This window comes from Pieris napi, chromosome 1, assembly GCF_905475465.1.
Source record: "Pieris napi chromosome 1, ilPieNapi1.2, whole genome shotgun sequence".
NCBI classification, from domain to species: domain Eukaryota; kingdom Metazoa; phylum Arthropoda; class Insecta; order Lepidoptera; family Pieridae; genus Pieris; species Pieris napi.
Genome location: NC_062234.1, coordinates 10,753,366 through 10,770,969, shown reverse-complemented (window position 1 = coordinate 10,770,969; position 17,604 = coordinate 10,753,366). Strand labels below are relative to the sequence as shown.

At 31.8% G+C, this 17,604-nt stretch overlaps 1 protein-coding gene across 1 annotated transcript in view; it reads right to left on the bottom strand.

Moving 5' to 3' along the window:
• Positions 1–17,604, bottom strand: part of LOC125054167 (protein windpipe) — a 35,616-nt gene that overhangs the window by 3,538 nt on the left and 14,474 nt on the right. Inside the window, exon 2 of the mRNA XM_047655945.1 lies at positions 12,008–12,054. The gene's annotated coding sequence lies outside the window, so the exon portion shown is untranslated. The remainder of the gene's footprint in view (positions 1–12,007; positions 12,055–17,604) is intronic.

The window sequence follows — 17,604 nt, the reverse complement described above, 5'->3', positions numbered from 1 at the left end:
CGTGGAATTGATTTTAGATTTATTTAAGACGTATTTAAAAAGTTAGGAGATGTCGTCTCAAAAAAATAAAAGAAAAACAATAAAATTAAAAACGTGTACAAAAGGTGTAAATTTATCATCTCATTTATCATAAGATTAAATGAGAAAATAAATTGTTAACTTTTTAATCACTGAATCCAAAATTCACCTAAATTGCACATAATCGCTTGATCAATATAGATATTTTTCATTTTCCAATATTTGAATCAGAAGATAACTTGTATAATAAAGTAGTAACACACACTAACTAACACTATTTCAACAAAAAATATTAAAGATTAAAGATGTCTTTCCAACCAAATAATGTCAACCTTAGATTCTTACTTATGTAAGTTATGGTTAACTGCAAAGGTTTCTACGTAAAACATTTTTGGAACCTCTTATAAAATCAAAACCTATCTAGGTATACGCATATCCTACATTCCTTCAGGAATTTTTTTCACAGGATTAAAATAATGGGGAAGCTTTACCACGCCTAACGTTTTAAAAAAAAACATGAATTTAAATACTTAACTAAACGCAACAAACTCAGTGCAAACAGTATCTATAAATTCGTGGAAATTATATTATGCAGATTATTATTAATCATACATGATAAAAACTCGCCATAATAATGACCGTATAACAGTTGGCCCTGTGCGTACAGTCCAGAGGTTCTAGGGTCGATTCAATTAAACAAAACTAAACCAGTTACTTTTCTATAAAGAAAAATAGTCAGTGGAATCAAATGCAATATTTTGGCGCAACATTGGTTACGAGTGTCACACACACATCAATAGTTATAGATAGAAACACAAGATTTATAAACTGGCCTTTGTAATATATAATTGAAAGGCTGTATTATGAAATAATGAGTCACAAAGGTCGTTGCAACGGATATACGAACAGACATAACGACCTTGGACACTAAAACGTGTCATAATGTTCCGATTTCAATGTCCTTTTATAGAGATATGACATTTTAAATTTCGAATGCTTGTAAACTGGAAACAAATTTAACCTATTTACAGGGTCATATGTATTTGTTTAATTACTAACAAGATGAACGACCGTTTCACTGCATTATACATAATATATTGTCTTTTGTTTTTCTAACCTTTTTAACCTGTGCTTAGATACACAATACACATACACTGTGTTTACATATTAACAATAGAGTTATTATCATTTATCAAACATATGAAAAATAACACTTATTGACTGAAAATTCTACGTGATTTAATTCATATTAATAGAGTTTAGAAACAGATTTATTTCATGAAACCATAAATCAATGCATGTACGGATGGCAACTTCATTAATTACAAAAGAGAATTTTCTCATGGCTTTCGCGTCATAATGCAATAACTGAAGATCGGCTTTCCAACAAGGTTACTTACGTCATTGCATGTATAACAAATTATCGGTATAATCTATTTCTATCTATAATTATCACGGATTAATAAAATTACAATATGTTGTAGTCAAGTAAGGTATTGTACCATACCTGTTGATAAGGTAATGTAGGATTTAGTCAAATATAATGCCTGGCAGCTAATGAAACTTAATAGATAGAAGATACACTTTTATAACTTTTTTTGTAATTGCATTTATAGAAATTTTAAACGAGTTTTACATGTCATATGAATAATGATGCATTCTTCGATTTTATAGTTTTTAGATTAGAAAATAATTTATTGTAACTTTGATAAACTTGTGTTTTAAACAGTTTAGTGTTTTTAAATATGCTTTAATAAATACGTAGTAATGAGTATGCACTTGTACCAATATTTTACGCAATCGTGGGCACAAGTTATGTTGAAAAAGGTCGTTTCTCTGAGACTTTTCGTCGCCAATTAAATATTAAATTTGCATTGAAGCTAATTTAAAATTTCATTCTGAACGCTTTTCAAGAGTCATGGTAAGCTTTCTTATTTTGTGGTTAATTACGCCAGTTTTACCTATTTCAGGCTATTGAATGATTATACGTCAGTAGCCTCCAAGCCTGGTGTGACAACAAACAATTATTTTCTATATGCAAGTTTGGACAACTAAAAAACCTATTGTGGAACATGAATACGAAAATTTCATCAAATATTACTGTGTTAAGCCCCAAAGGATATGTCAAAATAGTATTAAAGTGTCGCTGCCTATAACCTTGTCACCAAAACTGTATGCGTCACGTAAAATTAACATGAGATCAGAGATATCGCAAGTTCCACTTAATTTACGTCATCAAAAAACCAAATTCACAAACCGCAAGAGATGTCTATTTCCTAAGAGAAGACGTCAAAGGTTTATAAAATTATCGTGTTCCAGAATAATTAAAAAAAAACTGTCGCTTGTTATAAAAAGCGCGTCCATTAAGCTAATAACTTCAATTTACTGCAAGAAATTGCGTTATAAATCGAGAAACAATGTTGCCAATTTCGGGGCTATTTTTAAATGTTTAATGATACTGGCAAGTTTTCTCATTGTTCTGTTCAAAAACTTTTTGATTTTCATTTCACTTGTTAATGTCAACTTTCTACTGGAAGACCTTAATTGAGACTCCGTAAATAAAGCGAAAGGTCAACAAACACACCTCGGCTTCCTTATAAAGTTGTTTTTTTTACCCTTTTTTGGAAAATGACCTTAAGACACCGAAAATGTTCTGCAGAGTTTATCTGTTACAGATTTATCGTAATACTATAATTTATGAGATATATAGTTATATTTGTAGTATTTAAACATAATTAAGTACGACTTAAGTATTGTCTTTTATTAACATAACTTTTACACATTTTAAGAAAACACTTTTTTACCGGATTGAAGTTATATTATGTATTACGTGACCACGCACGCTGTAAAGCACGCGAAACGTCGGAATAAATTTTTATTATGTAAAATAATTATAAGTTTATAATAATACATAACTTCAATTCGTTAAAAAAGTGTTTTCTTTCAATAAGTACGACTTGATAAGTAACATTGAAGTTTACTAACATTCAATCGCCTATTTTATTAAGTATAAATGTAATAGTTGGTTTGCCGGTTTATTTTGTAGATGCCTTCTTTAAAACTGTAGTACATAATTTTGCTCTATTGTCAATTGTTTTCACGGCAAATCCAATACAGAGATTTTCATTGGTATATATTTTTAACGCCTGGGTTACATTATCGAAGATTTAGTACATTTTATCTTATAGTACTAGTTGACACATTTAATTCTTTTCTTCTATCCTTTATTTAGGAAGGGCAATCTTAAAAGTGAGTACCCTTCCATCGAATGATCTATGTGTTTAGCCTTCAAATCGAGTAAATAAACTAAACACGGAAGCAAAGATGTGTTACCAAACAGTTTTTCTTAACACAACGTACAGAATAAAGCTTTCGTTACATAATTTAACATAGAATTAACAACATTCCTCTGTTTTATTTAGAATCAAATACACTTGAACTTGTAGCGTTATTGCGTGTGGGTGAAGTAATAAATCTTTATTTCGAGATGGCGCGCAAATTGTATTACATTTGAAGCAAATTACACTTGAAAGTTGAAACGTAAATGATTTGGGTTGCCTTCAACAGATCGCTTGGTAGCGATAAGGCCGCCCGTAGTATGATTTTTAAGTTTTTTGTTAGTTTTATTATTTAATTGTCTGCATAAAGTGTAAATTAATAAATCAATATTTGATCATAGACGCTCTGTTTTTTAATACTGACGATAAGTCTACATAGTTAACTATGTATAAATATTGATTTCCATGATACACAAAAATTCACCACAGTCAAAAAGAAAAGGATCACAGACTGTAGAAATATCGTTTTACAATATCAATGAATAATAACACTATACCGCTCCCTCACAGCAAATTTTTTGTATTATAGAATTTTTTATTGTAAAATTTGTAACTATTGTGAATAAAAATTTTATAGGTTCTTTTATTTTTTTTTAATATTTTTTTTTAACAGTTTAAAACTATTTAATGTGCATTTATTACACTATTTAATTTAACCGTTCCATTCTATATGTAAAACGAATGTAATAAGCTCGCGTTTTATTCGAATTGTACCTACACCAAAGCCGTTATTAAAATTTTACAAATTTTTATTGATACAAAAAAGCAAATCGATTTCAAATACTATTATCCTTAACTGTTTACAATATCTAAGTTTACAAGTGTATTAAAAAGTCCATTATAGCTGTATTACAAAAGTAATTTCCTTTAAGCTATAAAATCTCTCGCCCCTTTCCTTAATGCCGTCTGTTTTATGCGTATGCGCATTTCGTCGTAAACCTTGTTCGGAATTCCGTTCGATACAAGTGTAAAGCTAAATTCAATTATTTAGACAAGTCATGTAACTCGTGAGGCGCAATAATTCACATCACGTGACAAGTAATGACTATTCATATTTGACATTTTCCTTTGAAGTAGTTTTTATGGAATATTGTTTAGGGTACAGTAACGCAATTCTATTTTTTTTTTATCTCAGTGTTTTTTTATGTTTTGTCTAGCTTATAAGGCTTTATAAGCTAGACAAAAATGATACACAAAAGTTTAATGATACCAGGAAGAAGTGGCTATTTGATTCTTCGTTCCTTGCATCTTCGACGAAAGTTCTTATTTATAAAATTGATTCGATACAAGTTGTATCTTATTGTTCGAAGTTATACAGAGCAAGTGATTTAAATTAACCAGATATTTGACGTCCAAACGCCATTCTAGTTTACTTACTAGCGGCTTGTGCCGGTATCGGCATGACTGGATATTTTATAAAATATTTAGGTAATCTGTTCAAGCTACTAAGGGATACTATTAAATTTTTTGAAATCCTGTAGTATTTAAGATTATTCGTATAGTATAGTTAAATATACTTTAACAATCAACTTACAAGGTTAAGTTCTACAGTAGATTATATGTTTAGTAGATGATAATGTAAAGAAAAACAAGCGGCGCTACTACCTGTTAATATCCGTTGCGTGATCATTTGTTTTTCTAATAGGCAAGTATCAAGCCTTTTGTGTCAGACATATGCCGTCAAGTGATACTGGTTTTGTGTCTAAGTGATACTGGTTTCCTAACGATGTTTTTCTTAATCGTACGAAGGAGTGTTCTATGCGACATATCATTTATGTACAGGCCAAGGTAGCTTTTGTAACACCCTCCCTCGAGGGTGTTTTGGCCCGTTCGGGGCATATGTCCCCTTCGGATGGTGTCTATGTTAGCGCCCTCCTAATATAAGGCGGTACGGGGGCGGGCTGTATAGCCCTTGTTGGGGGCTGCAGCGCGCGGGGAAACGTGGTCTCTACTCGCTGCACGCAGCTGATGGGGTCGAGCCCGGGGTGTCAATCCGGTGGTGAGAGGTCAAGGAGTAATCTCAACTTGGCCCTGGTCTCGTAATCGGTGATATCGGGCAGATTTATTCACAGTTGGGGACCGAGCCTACTACCTCAGGGAGGAGAGTCGCCGAAGTCACTAGTACAACAACTTCTGTTTCTCCTTCTGATTTAATTTTAGATGCGTCGGAATATGTAATACGTGCAATCACTATTATTATAATGTGTTAATAACAAAGCTATATTTCATTGATTCACCAGTCGAGTAATTCATCATATCATTTCGCACTTCTAAAAACGGATATGGAAAAGTACAAATATTAAACACATGAACAAAGAGACTATCGAGAAGTGCACAAACATTCATTCAAAGTATCAAACAATCTCGGATTTCTTCGAGTGAAAACTGGAATTTATTTGCGGTAACGGCCAAGGTGATCTCCCATTGGATTGTGTCCAAACACATTAACTGCACTCGTTTTTTAATGTAATTTTATAAAAGTTTCGTTGTCACAATAGGTGGCGATGTTTGTAATCACGTATGGCTTCTGAAAGTATCTCACCAGAGTCCATCGATTTTTTTATTCAAATTATTAAAACGCTTTGTTGCTTTTTGTTTGTTTTATATAAATTTTCGTGTAAAGATAAATGATAACAAATATTATTATTTATTAAATAGATAACGTCGTGGAAATCAAACTAATTAATCACATTCCCAGAAGTTCTTTTATTTATTAATCACTTCAACGGAAACTTCCAAAGTATATGTGATATTTAAAGGCACAAAGGTTCTGTAATATGTGCAAGCTTTAACATGCGGTCCTATTATAAATTATTTCAATATAGTTTTTTTTAATTTTACAAAACAGTTCAAATTGCTTTAGACAAGTGTTTTTTTTATTCTTTTAAGCTTTGGGCATTTTTTCAAATTAATTGGACCTATAATGTTTCATTTCTATACATAATTCAAATTCACCATAGTACATTAAATATTTCCAAAAAACTATCACAACAGACTTGACGGGCGAATGATAACTTATGAAATCTATAATAAATACATATATTTCTGTTAACCCCTCATGAAAACGTCAATTCCAGTCTGATAAAAAACACGGTATAAATTAAAAACTGTTTTTTAAACTTGACAACAACTTGATTTAATAATAAAATAATTTGATTATATACATTTGCTGTGCAGTTTGTAATTCATCCCTCTTGTCCTTCGTTATTCCTACGTAACATATATTGCGCGAAAGTGATATTTTCCTCAATAAAATTAACTAGAAGTCATAACATAAATTGGTAGATATAACGTACCTACAAACACAAAATTTAAATGAAGATAATATATGCTTATTGTTTTCGTTCTGGTCCCAATTGCATAAATTGAACCTCCACTAACCCAATTTTGAACAATACATTGCAGTAGGTACCCCCATTCTGCCCACTGCACATTGTTTATTAGTTTATTATCATTGGAAACTTGGCAAACGTGCGTCAGACGCACGTCAAACTTTTTTGTGATTCGGTATAAATACCTGTTATTATGATACAACGTATCAACGTATTTTGCGCAAAAAATATGGTATTCAGTTACAATCAGTTGTTCCTATTTTGAAATTATTGTTTAGCGGCGTTATTTTTTTTAGTAGATTAGTGAAATAGTCAATCGCCAGATCGCCCTCAATGCATGCAGTAGTATTAAAAGCGTATAATTTCAATATTTTATAATACAGCCATTTTTATTTATAATTACAATTCATTATATATTTCTTAAAAGTAGTTTTTTTATAAATATCATACTAAATAAACGGAAAATACATATCTATATTTAAAAGGTTTACGCAAACACAAAAAAAACATTATAGTCCCTAGACATTTTTATGTCTGCCCTGAAAACCAATAGGCACGTTGAAATATTAAATGACTTTAAGATAAACATACTGTACTTTAAACAGTTTCAACAACTAAAAGAAGTTGCCGCGTTTCACGACGTGTGAGGCTAGATTTACACGGTTAATTGGTTGAAAAAAATAATTTAAATGACACAAAGACCTAGTAACACAATGAGTAAATTGGAATTTTGTGGCAGGTTGCCAACGGAACAGGTGCGGATGTTTCCCAGACGACTAGCCGTCGGTTTGACTCTCGGGCGAAATAATTAGATTCTAATTTTAAACTTTTATAACGAACTCAGTAATAACTCCTGTACTACTACAGTAGTGGACCATTCGATAACTGATTTTAAACAATTTGAGAAGTGCGAAATGATGTTCTGTGCTGATTGTTTGAATTACTGGATCACACTAATGTGATGAGTGTCTATTTGCATTTACCCAATGCTTATGTAAGCTATAATAATAATAATTAAGCTTCATTTATTTCTCTAAACAATATTATTTACAAAAGACACACACTGCTTGTATAAAAAAAAAGTTATATTTTTTCAAGGACCTCTTAAAGAGTCCTCCATTCGGCTCTATCTTGACCATGTTTCTGCTAATCTTGTGTAAGCTTGTGGACATTTATTTTAACTTCATCCAAATTTATGGAATCTATGACCAACAAGATATTAGGTTTAGCGAAAACCGAACGAAAGATAGAACGTAAAATTATGAATAATATTTAAATTTCGTAAATGATTTAAGTTTATATACAACAAAGAAATTAATTATTAAATGTTAATCTATGAAGGTAAAATGACCGATTTATTACTTAACAACTAAAATGACATTCGGACACGAGATATTATTGGAATAAACAATTTCATGATAAACTTGATAATAATTAATTAAAAGCGTTCAACAATGTTATATTAATACTGTGGTTATATTTATATTGTTATTGAAACCTTTTACAGAACTAAAACGCTTTTTCGATGTTTTAACCTTGAATTGTATAATTTAGATTTAGATGTAAAAGAATTTGACTAATATCATATAGTAACAAATTAACCTTTGGACAGCAAAAATATCGTAACAATATTTATAATTTAATAAAAATATCCTTAACAAAATACATAACAGGGTTTTATGTAGATATATCCTACAATACTTAAGTCAGTAGTAAATTACTTGTCTTAAGTGATTAACAAACTTGATAATTAAAAAAAGGTGTTCTTGTCGTAGACTAAATAAATAATGACTACGTGACTAGCTAATAAAAGCTGTCTAGATCCGTTAGATATATATTTGCCTAAATAGAACGTTGTTTGACGTAAGATTTATCTTAGCATCTTTCTGAGAACTCGTAGCGGCGTACAAGATTTCCTTTTTGTCCGTTTAACTGTATCTATATTAATCAATACTTAATATTATGAAGAGGAAAGATTCGTATTTTATAAAACTAAAAAAAATACTTCATGTAATCTGGATCTTACACTTACAGTTACCGGCGCTGCCAGTAGCACTGTATTCGATATCCAATCGTCATATTATGTTGTAACTAAACATGCGCTATATTTTTTGGTTTATCTCAATTGAAAATTGTTAATTGTGGTGAGGCGAAGTCCTAATAAAAACTATATACATATTCCAATCCTGCTTTCCTTATTTCTATGTTTTTAAATTTAGTACAATATATAATAAATTTAACATATCCCGTTTTGACGGTTATTAATACGATAACAGATTCAATCAAGATGGATGATAATTTTAAATTCTCATTTATCTACATTTACACTTTCTTTACTACGTGATTACAACAGGATATGTTTGACGTAAGGATGGCGTAGGATTAAACGTATTATCAGTTAAGACGTTATGATAATTTTATTGTATTAGATATAAAGATACTGTTATTAGTAACGTATCGGAATTTGCCGAAAAATGTCATCAATTTTGTATTATTATATTAAGAAAACTTTTTTCAACAATATAGGCAGCGATGACATTAAAACATAGTTCTGAGTCTTTAAAAAAATGACAAGGAATTTCTATAATTTAACAATTAACCGTCGATTATGAGAATAAGAAAGTCTGAGCAACTTCTGCCTGAATAAACATAGACTAAAGAAACAACCGTGTATTCGATTTGTATCGGACTAGGATTGGGTTCTGATTCTAATTATTACATTCATCAATCGCTTTTTTAGGATGATGTTTTTTATTAATTTAGATCAAACTAAGTAGTGATGATAAGTACCTACTTATTCTAAGAATTTGTCATGTTCACATGCTATTTTAGGTTGCGTTAATAAAAAAATATTACAAATTAGTGTTTTTGTGCATCACTTACATTAATGTGCCATTGGACGGGTCGACTTTTTGTGTGGTAACAAAAAGCGTCAACATGATATTTTTGGAATGCAACAACATATTGAGATAACATGTCACTGCTTCTGATTAGTAAACGAAAGTGTTTAAATTTTAACAACAAAAAATGGTAGCCATTAGGCGTATCACAAATTGCAAATTGCACCGAATACTATATAGACCAAACACAATAGTAGAATATAAAAAAAACTATTTGATTGATGTAGGACGCCTAGACTTATTTTGTTTACAAAAAACTCCAGTAGTTTTAACATAGCAACTCTGATGTCATTTGAAACTCGACTTTGGATCTGAAATGGTCTTTTCATTATATAACACTTTCTGGTACGGTAAGGAAACCTGCATGCTTTTGACCCAAAACTCGACACACTGTCAGGCACAGAAGGCTGACGTACTTGCCCATTAAAGATAAAGCAACAGATATACATGGAACATGGTGTAATGGTTGCAGCTCCTTACAAAAATTATGTAAAAAAAAAGTGGCGATTAAAAAGAGTGGCGGAGAGTTTATTGCCAGTTCTTCTCTTGCGCTCTACGCCCTTGATTTGAGAACTGGCAGTAAATGTAAAATTAGAAGCATTAATATGTGTTTCTTTACTGACGAGTCATAAGTGTACATTATTACCTATAAGATTAAATGATTTTTTACTTTTACTTTACTTTTTACTTTATCTGAGTGCAAGACCAAGGGCTACAGCCCTGGATTTGTTTTTCGGACCTACCTAGGCTAACTACTAAATAATAACCAAATGTTCGTTGCATGTCTAGCATATGTCTGCGATTGCCAAGAGAAAACAACCTAAGGGAAATGCAGCAGAATAAATTTAGAATTTTTATACTCGCGTGCAAAAAGGGTGACACAGTGACATTGTAGCGGAAATACATTAGATACTTTTACTATAAGAGAAATATTTTAAAGACGAATTCATACTCATTCTTCAATGTTTTTTTTAAAAATGAATATTTAAAACGTATCTGACTCATCTTTATGTAGGTGTGATCTGATGTCACTTCTGTGTACGTAATCTGTGACTAGAATTTGAATCATTTGTTTTGCGAAAAATTATATGATGATCGTATTAATACTATTGTTTAATTAAAAAGACAATTGCTTGTAAGTCATGCAGCTTTTGTTTTTAATTATAACAGTCTAAATAGTATTCAATACTATGAGTTATGTAATCAGTATAATATTTTAGAGAAGAGTCTACCAGTGTTTCTCTTAGCCTTTCTAAAATTCATATGAATGTACATAATTTTTCATATTAAACATTGAATTGTTCAGTTAAGAAACTTAAATAATAGGTTTTAGGAAGAAATCACTAGGAAATTGTGCACGAAACACAATAACGTTTTAAAAATATATAATGAAAATCTAAATTTTTCTCTTTAACTAGGGTTGTCTGGAAGAGATCGCTTATTAGAGATAAGGCCGACCGTTGCATCCCTTATAATTTTTATGTATTGTGTTATTTGTGTTTCTTTTATTTTTATTGCAACGAAGTGTAAATAAATAAAATAAATCAATAAAAAAGTCGGATCCATTTACGACTTTCCCCCCTTAACAATCTAATTGCCCCCCCTATGCGACGTGAGCCCCACGTTGGCAAACTCTAGTCTAGACAAAACTATAATGCGACAGGCGAGACACACTATCGCTAAAAGATTGTAAATTATGAATTTGTAAGAAAGTGACGTGACAATTAGCATTATCATTTCCTTTGAATTTTGTATTGCGAATAAATAAACCAATTAATTATTTTGTGTAACGAATAAGTTACTTAAACTCTTGTTGCAAAAGTGTATTGGAAACGACTAAGCCACGTTATTTAAATCCTTGAATAATTTTAGGTATTTTGTAAGATAACGTGTCGCACTATGTTTTTTAACGATAACCTTTCAGACGAGTACTCTCATTAAAATTTTATAAACACTTTTAGTAATTGTTCTGATAATACATAATATTCTTATCAAGGTTAATTATTACTTTATCAGGTGTTAAAAAGTTTTATAATTTAATTAATTATAAGGTAAACAATATTTTATTTAGGTGCATGAGTATGATGCAAGAGATTTCTGTTAAGCATAAATAAGAAAAAATAATAAATATAAAACATACCCTATTACTATATGTATAAAAAGAATTAAAGAGTAGGTTCCAATACAGATGCAAGTCTCAAATCTTGACAACTTCTATTGTTGTACTTGTTTCTCTCATTTCATTTTGTTAATAGATAAAGGAGACAAAACATACCATAATATCTTAGCTAAGGGTGAATGTTCGCGAGATAATACAATTATTTATCACAATCAACGAACAAAAATATAATTAGGAATAATGACGCTGTAAACCTCTTAATAATTAGGTAGATAATTAAATATTGAAATTAATACTTACTCAATTTAAACAGGCTCGGCGTTTATGGCATCCCACTTCTTGCACTACTGTAACAAAAAATATTTAGTTTAGTAACATGACATTGAATTGTAAAATTTAAAAAATTACGCTTAAGCTGTTGTATTTGACATTTGTGTAGGACTGGTGCAATCGACAATCCTGTTCCTACAGATATCTACGCCTTAGCGTCGACTTAACTAAACATAGTGTATAGCACGGAGGCGGGTATGCGCAATGCATTTCCCAAAAAAAAACAAATACACACAAGGCGGGTTTGAAGAAATAATATTTTCAGATTGGCAGACATGGGATAGTAATATTCTATTTACCTTTAAAAATTATAATGTTAAATGAGAATATAATTGAGTTACGAAACTGCACAATAAGTAAGCAGATGATACAAAAAACCAAGATAAGTAGCAATTATTCTAAAACAGAATATAAGTTAAGCCAGACCCTAATATGTAGTCGACTGAATCCAACAAGATTACAGACTATTATTTATTTCCAAATATAAATCATTATAGTATAAAAAGTCGGTTTCCTTCGATTTCAAAGAAAGGCAGCTGATCAATGAAGGTTTTATAAAAATCCCTTATAATAATAGGATAGCAACAGATGTTTGAATACCACATTACTGAGCAGGTAAAATATCGTATGATCGCACGTCACGGCCTTTGACTCGTAACGGTTGCTTAACCGGAGAAACTTGTGAACATACGTTTATTCAGGCTAATTAAATTAAATATCAAAAGGATTTTGCAACTTAATCTTATCTTAGGTATTTCGGTCACGTGAATAGCGTTCTTTATAGCTTTGTCTATAGCTTGGTATATAAAAAAACTAATAATAAGTATTGAAAAGTCCCAATTTTTCAACACTTTTCTTATAGTAAATAAGTTTTAAAGCATTATTTCGGCATGTACCGCTAAGGCTTAAACATATTTACGCAAATGCTTGTACAACAATCCGGAACTTGTGAAGGACTATTCCTATCCCCAATTAATGTGCAGGTCATATTTAAAATGTCAAAAAAATAAAAATATTCAAATTAAATTAATATCTAAATATATCTGTTTTCTCTACAACAAACAAGTTCCAAATAATAACTCTCAGCTAATTTCAAATGGTTTAATCACCTACGTTCTCCATGATATAATAAAATTATTGAAATGGTTGAGTGAAAGGTTATCGGGAGCCGTCTTAGATACAAATAAGTCTTTGTACTTTGATTTATTCATTACATCAATTAGAACTAAAGGAAACTGTTTATAATTTATTCATTAATTTCAAGGGCGTGTCATTCGTGATGTTTGTAGTTTTTGTAAAACGTTGGTTATATCTTAGGTTTATCAATACTTTTGTAAACCAAATAATGAAAATAAATATTTTTAGAAATAGTAATAAACTACTATAAAAAATCAGTGGGGCTACAACCTTTTTAGGTCTGACCCTCAGATTTATGTATCTGTTTCATAATCATTTGTCAATCTAATAGGCAAGTAGGTGATCAGCTTCCTGTGCCTGACACAAGCCGTCGACTTTTTGGGTCTAAGGCAAGTCGGTTTCCTTACGATGTTTTCCTCCATAGTTCGAACGAATGTTAAATACGCACATATAAAAAAAGTCCATTGGTGCACAGCCGGGGATCGAACCTACGACCTCAGGGATGGGAGTCACTCACTGAAGACACTAGGCTAACACTGCTCATAAATTAGTGCAAATAGAGTTATTATTAGGGTAAATTATTTATTTTTTTTTTTATAAAAAGGTATGTAAAAAAAATGTAATATTAAAACTACTTTATTAAGTCTTTTAGAGTTGATATTAAAAACTTAACATTTTTAATTTCTCAACGTTTTCAGAAAGCTTTAAGACACTAAAGTTACTGTCGTGTCGTCAAAACAAGGTCACCAGATGAAGATAGCCATTGACTTTGATTTGACATCGTAATCTCATTTGATAACCTAAAATGATATCCAAGAATATTTAATTATACCAATAAATTACCGTATGCAAATCAATACAATTAATACGCCTATAGTGTAATCTAGTAATATACAATTTAGCTTTAACTATTCACATAATTTTAAAAAGGCTTATCGTAGATTGATTTGGTTGAACGGGCCTTCCCGACTGTATTCTTTACTTCTGATTATTGCCGCTTTAGAGTCGTATAAGCTAAATAAAAATTAGGCTTCTTCAGGTAGCGTTCAAGTATTACGTAACGCAATTTTTGGAGATTATTGACCCCCCCTCCCCCATGTAACTCGCCGTAACGTTTTTCAGTACCCAAGTACAGTACTGTACCCAAGTAAAGTAAAACGTTTCGTGACCACCTAGTGACTCTTCAGTTACTATTATGTGGTGTAAGTCGAAAATAATATTAACAATAACGTGTAATTCAATCCCCGCCCCGCAGCGTAACGTTTTACAAAATGAACCCCCACCCCCCTCCCAAAATTCGTTATGTAATACTTGAACGCTCCCTCATTAGTTTAACAAAAATATTAATTTTAATTACAGGTGTAATGCGCATAATTTACACGTGCACATTTCAGTTTACAAGACCACATAACACTTAAGCCTAGAGTGACTTCACCTTTGAAGGTTACTTATAATAACATTGCGTTTAGTATGACAATGTACAATACTAGATTACTTCGGTGCCTAACAATAATACAAAAACAATCGCGTCCATATTCATATTATTTATAAGTCTCGACGTAAAATATTTCCGCTGTGGAAGAAAGTTCACTAAAGTATTATAGCAAAATTTCTGACAAACAACGTCTGCGCTTCATCAAATGACTTATGTACAGGAAACTCGCGAGCATTACATACAAAAACACATATCAGTTAGGCGATTCTATCAAAGAACTGATCTAGTAGCAGCAGCTAACAATAAAGCATCAGTGAATATTATTAGATTATTGGTGTGATTATTATATTTTGATAGTTAGTAATGCAAAACTCCCGAAGCATAGTTCAGCCCTTAGAATGCATATTTTTACATCAATTTATTGTCTCAAAGCTGTGTTTCGCGTTGTCATTTCTTTAAACGTGTTATGATTATTCAAAGACAAGTTAGTTTGTAACTCGCGGTAGTTAAGGTAACGGTAATCAAACCGCTGCAGATACCGTACGGGATATAAACCAAAAATGGCTTTGCGAGGATTTGAATTCTGCTTAAGACGATGCTGATAAAGATACAATTTATCTTTATATACATATATATATTTTAAGTGTTTTGTTAGCTCGAATGTAGCATATTTCTTTATTGTTTCAGTGTCATACAAGTGTCATAATTACGACGTAGGTCGAGGTTCAATAATTAATCAATACTTCAGGGCCTTGAATATGGCTTCAGTTAGACTATACTTATGTTGATCTTATATTATTCAAGACTGTTTTTACTATCTCGGTATAAACCAATACTATTGATGTGACATAAACTTTTCTGTGAAAACTCGAACTGCTCGAACTCTGTTCTACGGGTAATAAGCTACGGGTTTTCCACGGAATATTGAGTGTAGTGTGCGGCAACGTAACTATCATTTGCGCTGTTGGTAAGGACCAAAGAACCCAACTGTTCCTATAACGCATCGTTTCTTAACCATTTTTATTCGCGACCCACGAAAAAGCCAAAAAGTTAAGTAGGTAATACAGTCTTGCGACCCCGTTAGTGTAGAATTATAATTTAGTTTTATAACTCTACACTATAATATTCATTCCTTTATTAAACGAATCTTTTGCACCTATTTGTAGTTTGTATTTATTAATTTTTAACAAACTCGACCTCCCCAAGGGTCGCGACCTCCCGCTAGAGAAACGATGTAACATGATGGTTACAAAAGACCAGTGGTGCTACCTCTAGGTTAGCCTTAGATTTCTGTATATGTTTCCTGATTTTTTTCTTAGCGTCAAGTTACGAATGATGATTTCCATCTCCTTCGCCGTACGAGGAACTGTTAAACGTGCACATACAAAGAAAATTTCTTTGAGGTCTATCCGTGATTCGAATCCACTACCTCAGGGTTCAGAGGCACACACATGCCAACACTTCTTACGTAGTTATACTACCTACTGAGCATTCCATGGACCATCAGGACAGGATAACCTACTTAACAATAACATGTAGGTATAATAAGAAGAATAATACGCAATAGAACTTTTTGGCAGTACCTTTATGCACCGCTCGCATTCAATAGCATGTAATAAATATCTAAGGAATCGAACAAAGGCACATTAATAATAAGTGAGCGTAACGTTTTAATTTTAAAGAATATATATTTGATATTTAAACTTAAATCTAGGCATGTTTTATGTAAGAGTTTGCTTACATAAATCATAGGAGTCACACTCACTATTAGTAGAAACTGAATAGAAATCTGTTCGGTTGTTCATACAGACGGACGCGGCCGAGAGACTTCAAGGAACAAAACTAACAAACTCTTAATAATAAGATATAAAAAGCAAAGCAAACGCATCTATTGAGGATAATGCGTACTGTAGGTGGATCATTACGCAATCATAGGCAGTCTATATCATCAGAGCAAGTTGAAATAGAGCCAGTAAAGTAAAACCTATTTAAAATAGCTACAATTGCATCAGGCCTGGGATACGAATCGTAGTAAATTAGAACCATTTGCGGCTGCCTGTAGTTACCCATTAGTGCGTAAATTGCATGTAGTTCTCATGTTATCCCATCTGCCCAGCATCGTGAGAACCAAATGCGGACTGCTCATTGTAGTTTTTGTATCTATTCATAATGGTATTCGCACAACTATTGTCCCCAAAGGCATAGGGTTCACTCGTATCTAGCTTCCGATACTTTCTATCAAAACGTGGTTAAACACACAAGTTTCGGTAAGATTTTTAATGTAAAGTGTAAACAATATCTGATGCTTATTAGTTTTTTTTTAAATGCCGGCAACGCACTTCCGAGCCTTCTGGCAATCGGTCCATGGTATCACTTAATATCAGATGAGCCTCCTGCCCATTTGTTATAAAAAGAAAATGCTAATGCGATATTTACGCACTCACCAAGTATTAATGTTAAACAGACCACGCCCGCACAAATACTCTCACTGATAAAGCTGTTTGCACATCGACAAGGTCACAAGGACAACGCAACTTTACTGACATCGGCCAATCGATTCTGCTTTATTATCATATTCATATCATACTTTAGGGTATTATTTTTATTGTATATCACACAAACTCCATTTAATGGCATTTTTATATTCTTAGAAACCTAGCTAGGTTGGTTCTAAGATGACAATGATAATGAGTTTCACTACTTTTTGGGATTCAAATTGAACAAAGCAAACGAAAACATAATTTCTCTGAACTACTAATATTGCATAACTTATTTAATTGACGACACAAAATGGACGGGTCATGTTGCTTTATTATCGGCGTTTTCAGTTTTTTTCATTTATGTCTCTAAGGGTTGACCGCAAACCATGTCACCTATGTCAAATCATATTACCAGGCCTCTACTATAAGATCTTAAGGTTTATAAGAAGGTTAAATAATTCAATGCAGTGTCATTCAAAGTCCAAAAAAACCGTACACTTAGCCGAAGCGCGCTA